General features: G+C 42.0%; 1 protein-coding gene across 7 annotated transcripts in view; it reads right to left on the bottom strand.

The window, feature by feature from the left end:
* The window catches only part of LOC124564247, a 116,568-nt gene that overhangs the window by 94,811 nt on the left and 3,035 nt on the right, over positions 1 to 18,722 (bottom strand). For 6 of the 7 annotated variants that reach the window (XM_047131006.1, XM_047131000.1, XM_047131007.1 and 3 more), the window contains exon 1: positions 10,239 to 10,849. The exons of the other annotated variant lie outside the window; for it this stretch is intronic. The gene's annotated coding sequence lies outside the window, so the exon portion shown is untranslated. Of the gene's footprint in view, positions 1 to 10,238; positions 10,850 to 18,722 lie in introns of those variants that run through there. 7 annotated transcript variants of the gene reach the window in all.

The following is an 18,722-nucleotide window of genomic DNA, read 5'->3' as shown; positions in this document are numbered from 1 at the left end:
CATGACACTGACATTACTAAAACGTTCAAATGTGTGTGAAATCTTATGGGGCTTAACTGCTAAGGTCATCAGTCCCTAAGCTTACACACTGCTTAACCTAAATTATCCTAAGGACAAACACACACACACCCATGCCCGAGGGAGGACTCGGACCTCCGCCGGGACCAGCCGAACAGTCCATGACTGTAGCGCCTTAGACTGCTCGACGGACATTACTACTAACCATCTTAAATTTTACTATTCTTATTTTATTCGAAGGAACTGATAATTTATAGTTTACGCACTAATTAATTACAATTATAAGGTCTCCATCGGTTTGCTACATACAAAATGTCCTGTTTTACACCGTATACTGACGATCATACTGCTAAGAGTGTTGACGGGAACCACGTTGGTGCCAACTGCAGTCGTCAGTTCTAGGAGGGTTCAGTGATCTTGGGTTACATTACTGGCAGTGAAGCTGTGACTTTTGTATTTTTTGTTGTTACACGTACTTGGCTGTTCTACGAATAGGTCGCGATTTGCAGGGGCGCGATTAAGCTCTTTTTGGCTGTGTTTTCCGAATTTCTCGCGATTTCCTGTACTATTGTTAAGCCGGGGCATATGATCACAGCTTGAATCGGCAGCAAAAATCTGGCTTTGGTGACAGACTGATCTCTAGCGTGTAGCCAGAGGTCTACGTACAGTTGGAATACAACAGTCTGGTTGTGACTTGGCGCAGCGAAATTTCGAAAAAGGACTCACCAATGGCCGTGAAATCTCAGGAAACTGTCGGTGGAATTCAGGGAGGGCCGAGCTAAAAAACGCTTCCTTGAGCCCACTGAATTTCTGATGAAGTAAGAGTGGTTCAGAATAATAAAAGGAAAGATCCTCTCTGGAACGACGATCGTTAGTGACTGCTTCAGTTAATACAACACTCTAGTCGGCACTGTAGGTTTTCAGCAGGTCAGAGTGAACCATAGTCTGAACCTTACAGATACGTAAGAGCGTTCCGTCCACACACAGAACGTGGAGAGAATGAAGTGGGACTCCACAGGTGCCATTCCACAAAACGACAGAGAGACCAAATATTTCCAGGGTTACCTAGCTGAGGGTATGTTCTGTCGAGTACATAACCAAAAATAAATATTACATCACTTTTTTGTTGAAGCGGGTACAATTTACCCTTCCAGCGGAATTAAGAAACAGGAAGTCTTTTGAAGAATGTTGCAAGCACAAGTCGCGACTACAACTCACTGCCTTTTTGGGGAAACCGACGCCTTCAGTTTCCTCGACATTACAGGTATGTTACAGCAGCATTTTGCTAGGTACTGTACGTTTTGTACAGTACACTGGACTATCCACTTTATTTGTGTTTCAGTTTTAACAATTTTTTTCGTCGATTGTGTGTACGCGCGTTGAGAATGAGATGATATGATTGGCTGATTACATAACGTGTAATGTACTCTCATTCTATGTTCTGATTGGTTGAAGCTATGACGTGTCCTCTGCCCAGACTGTAGAACAAAAGCACACCGTACAGCGCAATCTCACTTTCACATTTTCCGAAGTTATAGTCCCGCATAGACCAGATAGGTAGTGCTGTATTTGGTGGATTTCGTATTTATACATGCTTATCACGCAAATATGCGGTTTCGGTGCTACAGTGCGTTATAGATCTATCCAAGATAGTCCTGTTTTTCTAGGTTTGTTGAGCTACAGTGCCTGAAAGTGCGATACCGACAGACGAGGTGTGTTCAAAAAGTAAGGCGACTTTATATTTTTATGAAAAAACACTTATTTATTCATCAGTATTCATGCTGTCCCCTTCAGAGTAATCCCCTTTGATACAATACACTTGTGGCAGCGCTTCTTCCAATCCTCGAAGCACTTCTCATAAGAACTTTGTGGTACAGCCTTGAGTACTTCCAGCAGTGCAATTTTTATTTCCTCAATCGTTGAAAATCTTCGTCCTTTTATAGGTCTCTTCAGTTTTGGGAACAGGAAAAAGGTCGCAGGGAACCAAATCCGGTGAATATCGTGGCTGAGGAATGACTGTCGTGTTGTTTTTGGCCAAAAAATCTCCCAGAAGCAACGATGAATGAACAGGTGCACTATCGTGGTGCAAAAGCGGTGAATTGTTTTTCGTCAGTTCCGGACGTCAAGGTAATACCCATTGACCGTGCGACCTTGAGGCAAAAATTCACGATGCACTACGCCACTGTGATTGGAAAAAAAAAAAACAGTGAGCAGCAGAACTTTGACATTTGACCGGATTTGGCGTGCTTTGTTCGGCCTTGCCTCTCCTGGATGCTTTTCCATTGGGACGACTTGGCTTTGGTTTCGACGTCACAACAGTAAACCCATGTTTCGTCACCAGGTACGACCCATTTCAGCAAATCAGGATCATCATTATCGCAAGTCAAGAGCTCCTGAACGATGCTCAAACGACGGTTTTTCTGAACAAAATTGAGAAGTTTCGAAACAAACTTCGTTAACACTTGTCTCATGCCCAAAATATCCAAAAAACAACTGCATGACACGAGCCGACCGATATGCCAACATCCTCAGCAGCTTGTCTTACGGTAATTCGACTATCTTCCAAAACAATTTTCTTCACAGCTTCGACGTTATCATCTGTTGTTGATGTGCTGAGGTGGCCAGAGCGAGGTTCGTCAGTGGCATCTCGGCCATCTTGGAAAAGCTTGTACCACTTGTAAACTTTTTTTTTCACTTAGAGCAGACTCACCGTATGCCACTGTCAACATCTGAAGTTTTTTAGACCACTTGATTCCATTTTTCATAAAAAAATTGATTATACAAATTCTCTGCTCCATTTTTTGTAATAATCGGAAATAGTCGAGCACACTAAAACACGTCTAACCTTTCTATCTGTCAAAAACAAACTTGAAACTGTGAACGTATGTTCGGGACGTGTGTACCAACATAACAAAACAAAAAGACCGATAACCGGATGTACGTTGTCCGCGCAATTTGAAAAGTCACCTTAATTTTTGAACAGCCCTCGTATAAAATTCTGCCATTTTGACAGTAATGAGAATAGCGATAAATACAGACAAAGCCATCCTGGTATTGACGTTGGTGCTATGTTTGAAGAAAAAGAAGAAGAAGAAGAAGAAGAAGAAGGAGAAAGAAAGAAAGAAGAAGAATGTCACTGGTCCAGGAAATGGCTTAAAATGAGAGATTTACACATCAAAATCAGCTAAACGGGCCTATTATTATCAGAACCCGATGACGAAATCAGCTTTCTTCGAATGGGCAATAAAACTCTCAAAAACTCGTTACGCGCAGCGTAAAAGAGGAAATTCGTGCGTCACATTCGCTCTTATCTAGCCACGCACGTGTCAAACAAGCCTATACACGTGCCAAGAAAGTTTGTCAATTTAACCTTAGTTTTGAAGCAGACGCTTTTTTGTGTATTCTGCATTTTGGCACTTGCGGGAATGGCTGAAAGTGCAGATACAGTATTTGTAACAGGACTCTGGAACAATGTTTAAAGAACGAGACCCTGGTACAGGGAATGGTTAAAAATGAGAGAGAAATACACACACACGAAAAGCCGTAAACGACAGTGACCCGTTAGTAACTTCGTCCTCACACTGAAAAAAAGAAAAAAAAAAGCGCCAAGTATTGTACGCGCAAAATTATTCTCTTCTACTTTGTCCTCTGACGCGGAAGAACCGAAGGACTTCGATTTATTTTATGTCATGGCACTCACTCTTGTATGTTATACGTAAAACATCGGTTTTGTTCATAAACCCTTGCTACCTAGTATATGGCTGGGAAAGATGTGATACCTCTATCATTTTGATAATTGTCAGTGCTATTTTGTTTTTGTCCTCGATCGTATATTCCACAGTTGTGGAAACTCACAATACAGTGTGATAAATCGTAATAAAGCAATTTTCACTAAACATGCGCTGCGTATCATCGACACAACCAACGTCCGCCATCTTGTCAAATTTTCCGCACACACGTTAAGCACGATCTAAGCTTGACAAACATGCCAAGCTTCACCGAACACGGCGAAATATACGCATCAAAAACAGTTTTGCATCACCTAAGTACCGAGAGTTTTGGACCTGTACAGAAAATTGGAACAGAGATCAACATAAACAGCATTTCCGCCCTTTTTACTGCTCATGAAGAACACACATTGCGTGTTGTACCACCATACAGCGAGACCTTGGAGAGGTGGTCGTCTACATTGCTGTACACACCGGTACCTCAAATACCCAGTAGCACGTCCTATGGCATCTCGCGATTTCCTGTACTATTGTTAAGCCGGGGCATATGATCACAGCTTGAATCGGCAGCAAAAATCTGGCTTTGGTGACAGACTGATCTGTAGCGTGTAGCCAGAGGTCTACGTACAGTTGGAATACAACAGTCTGGTTGTGACTTGGCGCAGCGAAATATCTAAGATAAGTCGTGGGGTCAGTATTGCCTCACGTGTTCCAACATTTCTGCGGAATCCAAACTCATCTTCGCCGAGGTCTGTAAAGAATTCGCGTTAGTATTTTGCAGCTGTGACTTATTAAACTCATAGTTCTGTAATTTTGACATCTGTCAACACCTGCTTTCTTTGGGATTGGAATTATTATATTCTTCTTGAAGCCTGAGGGTATTTCGCTGGTCTCATACATGTTGCTCACCAGATGGTAGAGTTTTGTCAGGACTGTCTGTCCCAAGGCCGCTAGTAGTTCTAATGGAATGCTGTCTACTCCCACGGCCTTGTTTCGACTCGGGTCTTTCAGTGCTCTGTCAAACTCTTCATGCAGTATCGTATCTCCTATTTCATCTTCATCTACATCCTCTTCTATTTCCATAATATTGTCCTCAAGTACATCAACCTTGTATAGACCCTCTATATACCCCTTCCACCTTTCTGCTTTCCCTTCTTTGTTTAGAACTGGGTCATATGAGCTCTTGATATTTGTACAAGTGGTTCTCTTTTCTCCAAAGGTCTGTTTAATTTTCCTGTAGGCAGTATCTATCTTACCGCTAGTGAAATAAGCCTCTACATTTGTGCTCTAGCCATCCCTGCTTAACCATTTTGCACTTCCTTCGGATCTCATTTCTGAGACGTTTGTATTCCCTTTTGCCTGCTTCATTTACTGCATTTTTATATTGTCTCCTTTCATCAATTAAATTCAATATTTTTTTCTTAGTTTACATGTAAAAAGAAGTTACTTTGTTATGTTTTTGAACTTGCACTGCTACGAGTGTGAATCGTGATTCCTTCCTGTTCATGCTGACAAAGTATTACGAATTTATTTGTAAAAGTATAGACAGTGGTAGCTGAAATGTGCTGCGGTGGCTCTCCTGATCCGGGTCGGCTGATCAGATGGCCACGTTGTTCGTGCAACTTAAACTCGGGTGGTGTCCGTGAAGGGGTGGGGGGGGGGGGGGGGGGGGGTACGACGGCGGCGCCTCCCGGGCGTCTCTCGTGACACATGCCGTGCAAATTTTCGTAATACATGCGTATAAGGTGGTGGTTGCTTCTGACGCTAATTGGTTGTGAGAGAAGTAAAGTGGTGCCACAAAGTTACAGCGTTTTTAACTTTTCTGGCATGACGTCCTTCCCTTCATCTCATATTCGCAAATTTTGATTGGTAATTTTAATAACTGAAGACAGAGTTACGTTACCCGCCAAAGTCCTTTTTCGTGACATGCATTCGGCGTCTTTTTAATAGCAAACGGCAGTGCAGCGGTCGTCTCCGAGGACAGAGGCGTCGTGGTACCGATCCCATACTACGGGCCTGACATACACCGAAGCGGCAAACAAACTGACACAGGCGTGCGCATTCAAAGGGACACACAGACAACCAGAATACGGCGCTGCGGTCGGCAACGCCTATGGAAGACAACGACTGTCTGGCGCAGCTGTTGGATCGTTTACTGCTGCTACAATGGCAGGTTATCGAGATTTACGTGAGTTTGAACGTGGAATTATAGTCCCCGCATGAGAGATGGGACACAGGATCTCCGAGGTAGCGATGAAGTGGGGATCTTCCCTTACGACCATTTCACGAGTATACCGTGAATATCAGGTATCCGGCAAAACATCAGGTCTCCCGACATCGCTGTGGCCAGAAAAAGATCCTACAAGAACGGGACCAACGACGACTGAAGAGAATCGCCCAACCTGACATAAGTGCGACCCTTCCGAAAATTGCTGCAGGTTTCAGTGCTGGGCCACGAACAAGTGGCAGCGTGCGAACCGTTCGACGAAACATCATCGATATGCGCTTTCGGAGCAGAAGTCCCACTCGTGTACCCTCGATGACTGCACGACACAAAGCTTTATGCGTCGCCTGGGCCCCTCACCGCCGACATTGGACTGTTGATGACCGGAAACGTGTTGCCTGCTGGGACGAGTCTCTTTTCAAATTGTATCGATCGGACAGATGTGTACGGGTATGGAAACAACCTCATGAATCCAACGACCCTGCACGCCAGCAGGGGACTGTTCAAGCTGCTGGAGACTCTGTAGTGGTGAGGGGCGTGTAGCTCTTGGAGTGATATGGGATCCCTGATACGCCTAGATACAGTTCTCGCAGGTGACAAGTACGTAAGCATCCTGTCTGATCACCTGCATCCATGGACGTGGGCAATTCCAGCGGGTCAATGCGACACCCCACGCGTCCAGAATTGCTACAGAGTGGCTCCAGGAACACTCTTCTGAGTTTAAACACTACCGCCGCCCACCAAACTCCCCAGACATGAACATTATTGAGCATATCCGGGATGTCTGGCAACGTGCTGTCAGAAGAGAATCCATCTCGTCGCACTCCTACGGATTCATGGACAGCCGTGCACGGTTCGTGGTGTCCACTCCCTCCAGTTAGTCGAGTGCATCCCACGTCGTGCCGCGGCACTTCTGCGTCCTCGCGGGGGCCCCACACGATATTAGGCAGGTGTAAGTGCTTCAAAGACTGCAATGATGGAATTTAACATACGGAAACAAATAGAATTTGACATGAAATTATACATAGAAAATGATATTGTAAATAAGGAAAAATGGACAAAGTTCTTCGGAATTACAATCCAGGACAGCCTCAAACGGGACATGCATATCGATTCCTTAGCATGTACGCTGTCGAAGAATGTGTTTCCTATAAATATGATTAGCAAATATTGTAACGGCATGTGTGTACTAAAAACTGCCTATCATGCCCTATTCTCATCAAATTTAAACCATGCTGTAGAAATATGGGGTGCAACAACTCAAGCCAACCTAAGCACATTATTAATACTACAGAATAAAGCTATCAGAATTATTTGTGGTGCCAAACCTCGAGAATCGTGTCGGAATCTGTTCCCAAAGTTAGGTGTGCTTACCATTATAGGTGTATACATATTGAAAGTTATACTGCTTGTGGAAACAATAAATCCAAATTTCAACTGTGACCTGCACCAGTACGATTCAAGGCTAAAGTTCAGATACCATGTAAATAGCCACAGAACAGCTTTATATGAAAAAAATGTACTTCATGCTGGGCTGAAGCTATCCAATGCCCAACCAAAAAGTCTCACAACCCTTCCCACTAACAAAAGATCAGCTAAAAAGAATTCTAATTGAAAACCCTTTTCATTCCCTAGACAAGTATTATACCTGTATGAAAATTGCTTCATAAGTATGTCAAGCTCATAGTTTTAACTAACCTACAACTAATATAATGTTGATAACAACAATATTTGTAATATTGTGATTGTATACTACCAAATGTAAAATGCATCAAAACATAAAATTTGTTAATACAAACAAATCTTTAGTTTGTAATTTATAAACTGACGTATTCAGAAAATAATCTGTATGATGTCCTGACACTGTATGATTTCTACGGATTGTATCTGATTATTCGATGTTGAATAAATACTATTATTATTATTATTATTATTATTATTATGAGTCTGTGAAAAAAATTTGTTCTGCCTTAGACAAGTCTAGCAAAGTTGCAGGATTGTTCTGTGACCTCATAAAAGCATTTGATTGTGTAAACCATCAATGGCTCCTGTATAAAATGGAAAAATACGGAACTGGAGGTCATGTTTTAGAGTGGTTCAGGTTATACCTCACAAAGAAGAAACACAGAGTAGTTATATCATCAAGCAAGGGAAATTTCTTCTCTGAATGGATGATTATTTCACAAGGTGTTCCACAAGGCTGACTTTTGGTTCCAATTTTATTCTTACTGTACATAAATGACTTGCCACTAAACATAAATTCACACTCAGTTTTATTCACTGATGATACGGCTGCCCTCATCAAAACCAATCACTCACAACAAATTCCCTCAACAGCCACAAATCTATTAGACAGTGTAGAAAACTGGTTCTGACTAAATGTGTTAAAATCGCATATTGGAAAAAAACATTTACTACAGTTCAAAACTATAAACTCTAAGATAAATGAAATTCATATTACCTGCAGTAACCAAGTACTGAAAGAATCAGATTGTGTTAAATTTTTAGGAATCAAAATTTATCCTGGTCTTCATATATAGAAAGCAAATAAGATAAACAGCCTGACCTTTGCTATGAAGATTTTGTCATATTCAACTAGCATGGAGATAAGAAAAGTAGTTTATCACAGCTATTTTGAAGCTGTTATAAGGTATGGCATTATCTTTTGGGGTAATACAAGCAAAATCATTAGAATATTAAAATTACAAAAAATCAATTGTTAGAAATATGTGTAATGCAAGACCAAAAAAATCTTGTCGCCCACTGTTAAGAAATCTAGTGGTATTAAGTGCCCTCTGTTTGCACATCTCTGAACTGATTATTTTTGTATACAGTAACCGTATGTTATTCGTAGACAACAATATTAAGCATCAATACAGCACTAGGAATAAGACAATGCTTCCTACTCACAGGTTAAAGTCATATGCACAAACCCCACAATAATAGGCATGAAAATCTACAACATGCTAAAAAAGAAACAAATAAATAGCATGGAGCTAGAGCAATTTAAATCAAAGCTGCACAAGTTATTAGCGGAAAAAATTTTATTACTCTGTAGAAGAATTTATGAACGATGATGTGGAAGTCTGAGCAAGGAAACATCACCTGTAAATTAAGCTTAGCAGTTTTGTGTCAAATAAATGATTGTAAAAATATGTCCACTATGCAAACACTGTTGTTATATATTACTTTGTAATTCATGTAAACTGGAGTGTTGATATATTGTTTTAGTAATACTGTATATACAAATTGTAATTGTAATGTAAATGTAATGTTGACGAGTCCCCAGTACATCAGATCTGTGATTTGACTTTGTATGTTACGGGATAATAAACATTCTGATTCTGAAGAACCTCTGACTGAGTCATTTAAAGAATGTTTGATTAGGAAACTTCTTATTGACAATTTTCGTCCATGAATACCATGTTCTCATATTTCCCACCAGAAATGTGCTACAGAAATAATAACATCCACAGATCTATGTAAATAATATCTGTAAGGTTTTGACTCAAAGTTAGTAAGCATCTATGCATTTACATTTTTACTGATGTTTGTTTATTGTATATATCTATATGGATTTTTATGTGAACACAATTTATGACACAGATAACACTGTAGTAAAGTAGTATTAAGACTCATTTATATGCCTGGTTGTAAGCACAGTTTTATAAGACCATGAGATGAACCGATTATGCTTGGCGAGACACAGGCTTGACACACATGGTTTTTGAGGAAGGTTTAATTTCGCGACCACGAATTTCGGGGTTTTGGCTTTCTCTTTTTTTTTTTGGAGGGGGGGGGGGGATCTCTCGTGCTTTGTTCTCTGCGGTCGTTTTCCCTTTGTTGCGACTAGGAATTTCACATGTACTGTGCAACATGGAACGGTCGTGGTCTCATGTGTGTTGACAGTAATCTTGCACATATGAGCCACTCAGTAGGAATGTTAAACCAGACTGCTGTAGTATATAGCAGCATCATATTTCTATGCAGGCATGGTTTCAATGTAAACAAGTTTAATATTTATGTATTATGTAAATAGTTAGGTATTTAGTACGTCGCTTTCTGGTATTCAGGTAGCAGGGACTCAATTGTAAATAAGATGTAAATTTGCAAAAGCGACTGTTTACATGTGTCGCAAATAGTGCCACAAGGATAAGTGGACTATCAACAGAACATAGGACACTCAAGAGAGTGCGAAATGTGGACTTCGAAGTGTTTACATATAATTAGGAGAAAGAGATTATAAACAATGGCTAGGTCCAACTCACCGTTTGTTGACGATGTGTAGCAGCCGACGGGAGAGGAACCAACGTCTTCAGCCTCTTCTTGTGGCCTAATCCAATGAGTGATAAAACATTCACACACGCACAGAAAGCAATATAGTGTAGTGCACCATAGTGACATGCTACTTTTCAGGCACAAACTGTCACTAATTTCGCTAAAGACACAGTGCTGGGACGATGTGTTATCGACAACACATAAACAATGCAATCACACACGATGAGACTTTACGGTGCGATGAATAAAATGTGTTAGCAGAGACGTTTAATAAATGCATGCTTAAAAATAAGCGTATAAACGCACTAAATAAGAAACACTGTTGAGACACTTTTGTTGTGGTTATTCAAACCGGGAACGATTTTAAAACAGTATGACAAGCTTCAGTCGTGTGAACTGTTAACGCTCTAGTGAATAAACAGTGACAATTTACATTCATGCTAGAGGGATACTTATCACACAACACAACACGTGCTTATCCGAACCTTTTTCCCAGGACGCTACAGTGTGTAGTGACATATAAAGGACTAATTCTGCCGCGTTTTATGCATTTCATGAACGCAAGAAGCTTCGCGTGGATTGGCACTGCGTGCTTCTGCGCAGCAATGCAATGCAACTCGAATCACGTGCGCGGAATGTGCCTGCCCATATAGTTCCACCGGCCGGCAGCAGGGCGCGCGGCATGCGGCGAGTGATCGGGTGACGTCATCGCTACGAGATGGCGCTAGCTGCCACCTGTTGCTAGAGAGCCTGTACAGGGAGAGAGTGGCCAACCGGACGATACGGCGGCCATTTTTCTGCCAAACTCCGGGCGGAACTTTTGAATGGCCAGTAGTGGAGTACAAACTCACCGAATCAAAAGCACAAGACAATATGGCGAAATCATTCGTGAAATGCCTTTCTTTACAGCTATAATATACTCATAGTAGCCTACTACGTACAGCACAGGAAAATTTGATACAGTGACTGTAAAAATTATTCGTTACTTGCATTTATCTCCTTTAAAGTTCGTTTACTAGACATATTGCAATAAAAGTAACGTAAACAAAACAAAAATAGTGTATAGCATTTGTTTTGTATCGGAAGTGCATAACGCTAAAGATTTAACGTACCTGTATTACGTCAGATGAATGAAAGTCGTAAGTAGTTGAAACTTCCTGGCAGATTAAAACTGTGTGCCGGAGCGAGACTCCAACGCGGGACCTTTGCCTTCCGCGGGCAAGCGCTCTACCAACTGAACTACCCAAGCACTTGCCCGCGAAAGGCAAAGGTCCCGAGTTCGAGTCTCGGTCCGGCACACAGTTTTAATCTGCCAGGAAGTTTCATATTAGCGCACACTCCGCTGCAGAGTGAAAATCTCATTCTCGTAAGCAGTTGTTTACTTGTTACATGCAAAAAGTGTGAGACGTATTAGTACTTCTTGTCACGTCTTCAAACTTTTTGCATATCACAAGTAAACAACTGCTTACGACTTTACTGAACACCTCTCGTAGATAACAAACGAAAAAGATTACAAAAATCAGGTAATGTTAAATGTAGGCTACTGTAATAACGACCAAATATAACAAGAAAACTACCGTATCCCTTCTATCCCACAGTAAGTAGGCCTATTAAAAACTGTCTTCAAGAGTACCTACAATTATTTACTACGAAAAATGTTTGAGCAACCACGACAGCCGCGGAAAACGTGCTTACAACTTGCCTGCGTCCATGATGACTGGGTGTTGTGTGCTGTCCTTAGGTTAGTTAGGTGTAAGTAGTTCTAAGTTCTAGGGGACTGATGACCTCAGATGTTAAGTCCCATAGTGCTCAGAGGCAGTGCCTTGCCTGCGTCAACAGTCAGGCAATAATAATACTGAAACCAAAATAATGCCTATTGTTCTGATTCGGAACGAAATAAAGTTTGACGCTATAAAGTCGAATGAGCGTGGCACAGCAATTACAGGAACTTCCCGTTTCCAGCAAGGACTGTCAGATATTGGCTTCAGAAAAGCTTGTGATGCTACCAGTGTGCACGAACTGTTAAAGAAATAAAAGCTTACAAATGCAGTGAATTGTAATAGGCCTATCTGTTTTGCGTGACTAAAAGTACTTAAAAAAACTGCCCACTGCTTTCGTCTTTCTTCATTGCGTGGAAATGCTAACACGCGAAATCCACCTTCGCCTCTATTGGAACAACCAAATGCAGCACAACCTGGCATCGTTTACGAACGTCTGCAGAACGAATTACAGATGTCAAAAACAATACTGTGCAATTGCTAACGTGTTTACTTCAAACATGTAGGCCTACCGACTTCATCACAAAACGCTTCATTGTTTCAACTCGTATTTTAGATCCCAAACGCTAATTATGTACTAAAAACGACATACAACAAAATCGAACATGCGTGCACACCGCATAACAAGTCTCTCAATAATTCAGATTCCTTTTAACCGTTTCCAAAAGTCCTCTGAACTTCAATTCAGCTCACAAGCACGGCGAACATAGGAAGCGCGAGAGACGTTTGGCAGAAAAATGGCGCCAAACCTAATCAACCAGTCACGGCCAACTTCACCCGTGGCCACTCCCTCTCTGTATGCAGGCAGGCGCCCTACCTCACATCACACCAGCCGCTGCTGGCCGACGCTCTTCGCTTGTCTGCCCAGTTGAATGAGCGCCGGGAGCAATGACCTCGCACACCGCGCGGCTACTGTCCGCTCAGCCAATACGTTCGCTCGGCGGACTTTTAACTAAATAAATATGCAAAGCAGACACTTTTTTTTTTGACGAGACATGGACAAATACGTGCCAAGAGCACAGTAAAGAATACATTATGTGTGTTTTCTCATTCGTAAAAGGCGTTTACACATGAAGTAACATTTATAGGACTTGTATGATTTGTACGATAATTTGCGGAACTTTTAATGAAATGATTGATAAGTTGAACTTTAAAGATGAAAGACAATTTCCGTAAACATGAACATTAACAAAACTATAATTAAAAAGTAAAACTATCTAAAAGTTTGCCCGCTACCTGACTTTTACATTCAACTGAATTCTACTTTATATTTTCTAACATGTAATGAAACTAAACAGTATCATTCAAGGGGGCAGTGAAATGTTTCTTTTTACGCGTAAACAAATTTAAACCTCAAAAAACTAAAATAATTTATGTAAACCTACGTAAGAAACGCACTTGTAGTTGTTGATGTTGTTGTTGTGGTCTTGAGTCCTGAGACTGGTTTGATGCAGCTCTCCACGCTACTCTATCCTGTGCAAGCTTCTTCATCTCCCAGTACCTACTGCAACCTACATCCTTCTGAACCTGCTTAGTGTATTCATCTCTTGGTCTCCCTCTACGATTTTTACCCTCCACGCTGCCCTCCAGTGCTAAATTGGTGATCCCTCGATGTCTCAGAACATGTCCTACCAACCGATCCCTTCTTCTAGTCAAGTTGTGCCACAAGCTCCTCTTCTCCCCAATTCTATTCAATACCTCCTCATTAGTTATGTGATCTACCCATCTTCTAAAGCTTCTATTCTCTTCTTGTCCAAACTATTTATCGTCCATGTTTCACTTCCATACATGGTGTTGTGGACTGACAAGACAGCCAGTCCACAGTGACGGGTAACCGAAAGGCACGCTCTTAAACTCACGCAGGCTGGCGTGAGGTCTGAAACAGGATACGTAATGAATGCTATAAAGAAAAGTACGTAGCTGCTGGAATACTTAACTTTAATCCACAATTGGTGAACATTGGTCTTGTTACTGTACATGCTTCATTAGATACATAGCAAAGGATAAATGGCGCCTTGCTAGGTCGTAGCAAATGAGAGCGTATTTTGTCAGTGAACCATCGCTAGCAAAGTCGGCTGTACAACTGGGGCGAGTGCTAGGAAGTCTCTCTAGACCTGCCGTGTGGCGGCGCTCGGTCTGCAATTACTGACAGTGGCGACACGCCGGTCCGTCGTATACTAGCGGACCGCGGCCGATTTAAACGGCTACCACCTAGCAAGTGTGGTGTCTGGCGGTGACACCACACATGGCTACACTCCATACAAATACTTTCAGAAACGATTTCCTGACACTCAAATCTATACTCGATGTTAATAGATTTCTCTTCTTCAGAAACGCTTTCCTTGCCATTGCCAGTCTACATTTTATATCCTCTCTACTTCGACCATCATCAGTTATTTTGCTCCCCAAATAGCAAAACTCCTTTACTACTTTAAGCCTCTCATTTCCTAATCAAATTCCCGCAGCATCACTCGATTAGATTCGACTACATTCCATTATCCTCGTTTTGCTTCTGTTAATGTTAATCTTATATCCTCCTTTCAAGACACTGTCCATTCCGTTCAACTGCTCTTCCAGGTCCTTTGCTGTCACTGACAGAATTACAATGTCATCAGCGAAACTCAAAGTTTTTATTTCTTCTCCATGGATTTTAAAACGTACTCCGAATTTTTCTTTTGTTTCCTTCACTGCTTGCTCAATATATAGATTGAATAACATTGGGGAGAGGCTACAAGCCTGTCCCACTCCCTTCCCAACCACTGCTTCCCTTTCATGTCCCTCGACTCTTATAACTGCTATCTGGTTTCTGTATGAATTGTAAATAGCCTTTCGCTCCCTGTATTTTACCCCTGCCACCTTCAGAATTTGAAAGGGAGTATTTCAGTCAACATTGTCAAAAGCTTTCTCTAAGTCTACAAATGATAGAAACGTAGGTTTGCCTTTCCTTAATCTAAGTCGTATAGTGAGTATTGCTTCACGTGTTCCAAAATTTCTGCGGTATCGAAACTGATCTTCCCCAAGGTCGGCTTCTACAAGTTTTTCCATTCGTCTGTAAAAAATTCGCGTTATTATTTTGCAGCCATGACTTATTAAACTGATAGTTCGGTAATTTTCACATCTGTCAACACCTGCTTTCTTTGGCTTTGGAATTATTATATTCTTCTTGAAGCCTGAGGGTATTTCGCCTGTCTCATACACCTTGCTCACCAGATGGTAGAGTTTTGTCAGGAGTGGCTCTCCCAAGGCTGTCAATAGTTCCAATGGAATGTTGTCTACTCCCGGGGCCTTGTTTCGACTCAGGTCTTTCAGCGGTCTGTCAAACTCTTCACGCAGTATCATATCTCCTATTTCATCTTCATCTACACTCTCTTCCATTTCTATAATACTGTCATCAAGTACATCGCCTTTGTATAGACCCTCTATATACTCCTTCCACCTTTCTGCTTTCCCTTCTTTGCTTAGAACTGGATTTCCATCTGAGCTCTTGATATTCATGCAAGTGGTTCTCTTTTCTCCAAAGATATCTTTAATTTTCTTGTAGGCAGTATCTATCTTACCCCTAGTGATATGCGGCTCTACATCCTTACATTTGTCCTCTAGCCACCCCTGGTTAGCCATTTTGCACTTTCTGTCGTTCTCATTTTTTAGACGCAGGAGAACCGCAACGGAAATGACCGCGGAGAAGCCCTCGGACGTTGGCGTGCCAGGTACATACAGTCTGCGGCCGCGAGCTCGCCTCCAGTTGTCCACCGGCAATGGGGGGTGAAGCTTTGACAATGCTAGCCACTCGTGCTGGCGAAACGTCAGAAAAATCATCAGATGAACGTCGGCCGAAGAACGCGAGACAGAAGCCAATAGGCAGTTTGTGAACAAGTGGCCACGAAAGCCTTAACAATTTTGTATAAATTCAGTTGCTTCTTATTTGGGGCGCAGCTGTTTAAACTGTGCAGGTATCTGCAAACCAGAGACAGCGTCGCAACCCAGGATGTACTCGAGAAAGCAGCGAAATACTTCTCTGCTCTGTGTTGCTACGCAGTCGATCCGCACCTACGCACTGAGTAAATGCATCAACGTTTTCTTATTATATTGAAATATTGAACATGTGACTGTCATTAGTGGCCGTGCGGTTCTAGGCGCTTCAGTCCGGAACCGTGAGACCGCTACGGTCGCAGGTTCGAATCCTGCCTCGGGCACGGATGTGTGTGATGCCCTTAGGTTAGTTAGGTTTAAGTAGTTCTACGTTCTAGGGGACTTATGACCTCAGAAGTTGAGTCCCATAGTGCTCAGAGCCATTTGAACCATTTGAACTGTCATTAATAAACACTGAGCCACCTACCTTTTCGCAAGACTGAATTTGAAAAAAAAAAAAAAAAGATCCACTTCCTGATGATTCCATTCACACAAACCTGTCACTCTTTCACTCATTTCAACGCCATACATCTGCAACTATCCCACGAGACATGCACCAACGAACGGCGTCGCTGTGCACTACTTATTCACTTAGATCAGTCCACTTTACAGCAATCCCTGCCACAAACACACACACCGAAAAACAGCAAACAAGACAGCGGTGTCGATGTCGGCGCTAGGAATACAGTGGCTCAGTAGTTGCCTCTCATAGGTTATGTCAAAGCATCATCGCATTGGCTACGGGAAACAGACGTGCCGCCAACCCATGAGCAGTAGACTGAAAACGCCGTTACTGCCAATGGCCCTGGTCCAGTGGTCGTCGAAAATTTTTTGCTCAAGGGCCAACACTAAGAACACGATGGTGGCACCTCTTGCCGCAGAGTTCCACGACTTTTTATTAACTGCCAAACCACGTAAATGGTGTACTGTGAACCTCCAATAGACCAGCTATAGTAAAGAAGCGAGAGGTTTACCACTCACTTTCTAGCACTTATCGTTAAAGTCGATACTACTCGGACCACTACGTGTAGAATGTTCTCTGTTTCAGATTGTCGCCACCCATAAAGGGTAACATTGTAATCGCCCGACGAAATGTTGCTGCGTTGTCTTTGTAAACAGATGGTTAATAACAGAAAATAGACTAATACTTCAATGTTGGAAGTGAAACATGGACGATAAATAGTTTGGACAACAAGAGAATACTAGTTGTTGTTATTGTGGTCTTCAGTCCTGAGACTGGTTTGATGCAGCTCTCCATGCTACTCTATCCTGTGCAAGCCTCTTCATCTCCCAGTACCTACTGCAGCCTACATCCTTCTGAACCGGCTTAGTGTATTCATCTCTTGGTCTCCCCCTACGATTTTTACCCTCCACGCTGCCCTCCAATACTAAATTGGTGATTCCTTGATGCCTCAGAACATGTCCTACCAACCGATCCCTTCTTCTGGTCAAGTTGTGCCACAAACTTCTCTTCTCCCCAATCCTATTGAATACTTCCTCATTAGTTACGTGATCTACACATCTAATCTTCAGCATTCTTCTGTAGCACCACATTTCAAAAGCTCCTATTCTCTTCTTGTCCCAACTATTTACCGTCCATGTATCACTTCCATACATGGCTACACTTCATACAAATACTTTCAGAAATGACTTCCTGACACTTAAATCTATACTCGATGTTAACAAATTTCTCTTCTTCAGAAACGCTTTCCTCGCCATTGCCAGTCTACATTTTATATCCTCTCTACTTCGACCATCATCAGTTATTTTGCTCCCCAAATAGCAAAACTCCTTTACTACTTTAAGTGTCTCATTTCCTAATCTAATACCCTCAGCATCACCCGACTTAATTCGACTACATTCCATTATCCTTGTTTTGCTTTTGTTGATGTTCATCTTATATCCTCCCTTCAAGACACCATCCATTCCGTACAACTGCTCTTCCAAGTCCTTGGCTGTCTCTGACAGAATTACGTCATCGGCGAACCTCAAAGTTTTTATTTCTTCTCCATGGATTTTAATACCTACTCTGAACTTTTCTTTTGTTTCCTTTACTGCTTGCTCAATATACAGATTGAATAACATCGGGGAGAGGCTACAACCCTGTCTTACTCCCTTCCCAACCACTGCTTCCCTTTCATGTCCCTCGACTCTTATAACTGCCATCTGGTTTCTGTACAAATTGTAAATAGCCTTTCGCTCCCTGTATTTTACCCCTGCCATCTTTAGAATTTGAAACAGGGTATTCCAGTCAACATTGTCAAAAGCTTTCTCTAAGTCTACAAATGCTAGAAACGTAGGTTTGCCTTTCCTTAATCTTTCTTCCAAGATAAGTCGTAAGGTCAGTATTGCCTCACGTGTTCCAGTATTTGTACGGAATCCAAACTGATCTTCCCCGAGGTCGGCTTCTACAAGTTTTTCCATTCGTCTGTAAAGAATTCGTGTTAGTACTTTGCAGCTGTGGCTTATTAAACTGATTGTTCGGTAATTTTCACATCTGTCAACACCTGCTTTCTTTGGGATTGGAATTATTATATTCTTCTTGAAGTCTGAGGGTATTTCGCCTGTTTCATACATCTTGCTCACCAGATGGTAGAGTTTTGTCAGGACTGGCTCTCCCAAGGCCGTCAGTAGTTCCAATAGAATGTTGTCTACTCCGGGGGCCTTGTTTCGACTCAGGTCTTTCAGTGCTCTGTCAAACTCTTCACGCCTTATCGTATCTCCCATTTCATCTTCATCTACATCCTCTTCGATTTCCATAATATTGTCCTCAAGTGCATCGCCCTT

This window comes from Schistocerca americana, unplaced genomic scaffold (assembly GCF_021461395.2).
Source record: "Schistocerca americana isolate TAMUIC-IGC-003095 unplaced genomic scaffold, iqSchAmer2.1 HiC_scaffold_13, whole genome shotgun sequence".
NCBI classification, from domain to species: domain Eukaryota; kingdom Metazoa; phylum Arthropoda; class Insecta; order Orthoptera; family Acrididae; genus Schistocerca; species Schistocerca americana.
The sequence above is the reverse complement of the archived record's forward strand: the minus strand, read 5'-3'. Positions and strand labels throughout refer to the sequence as shown.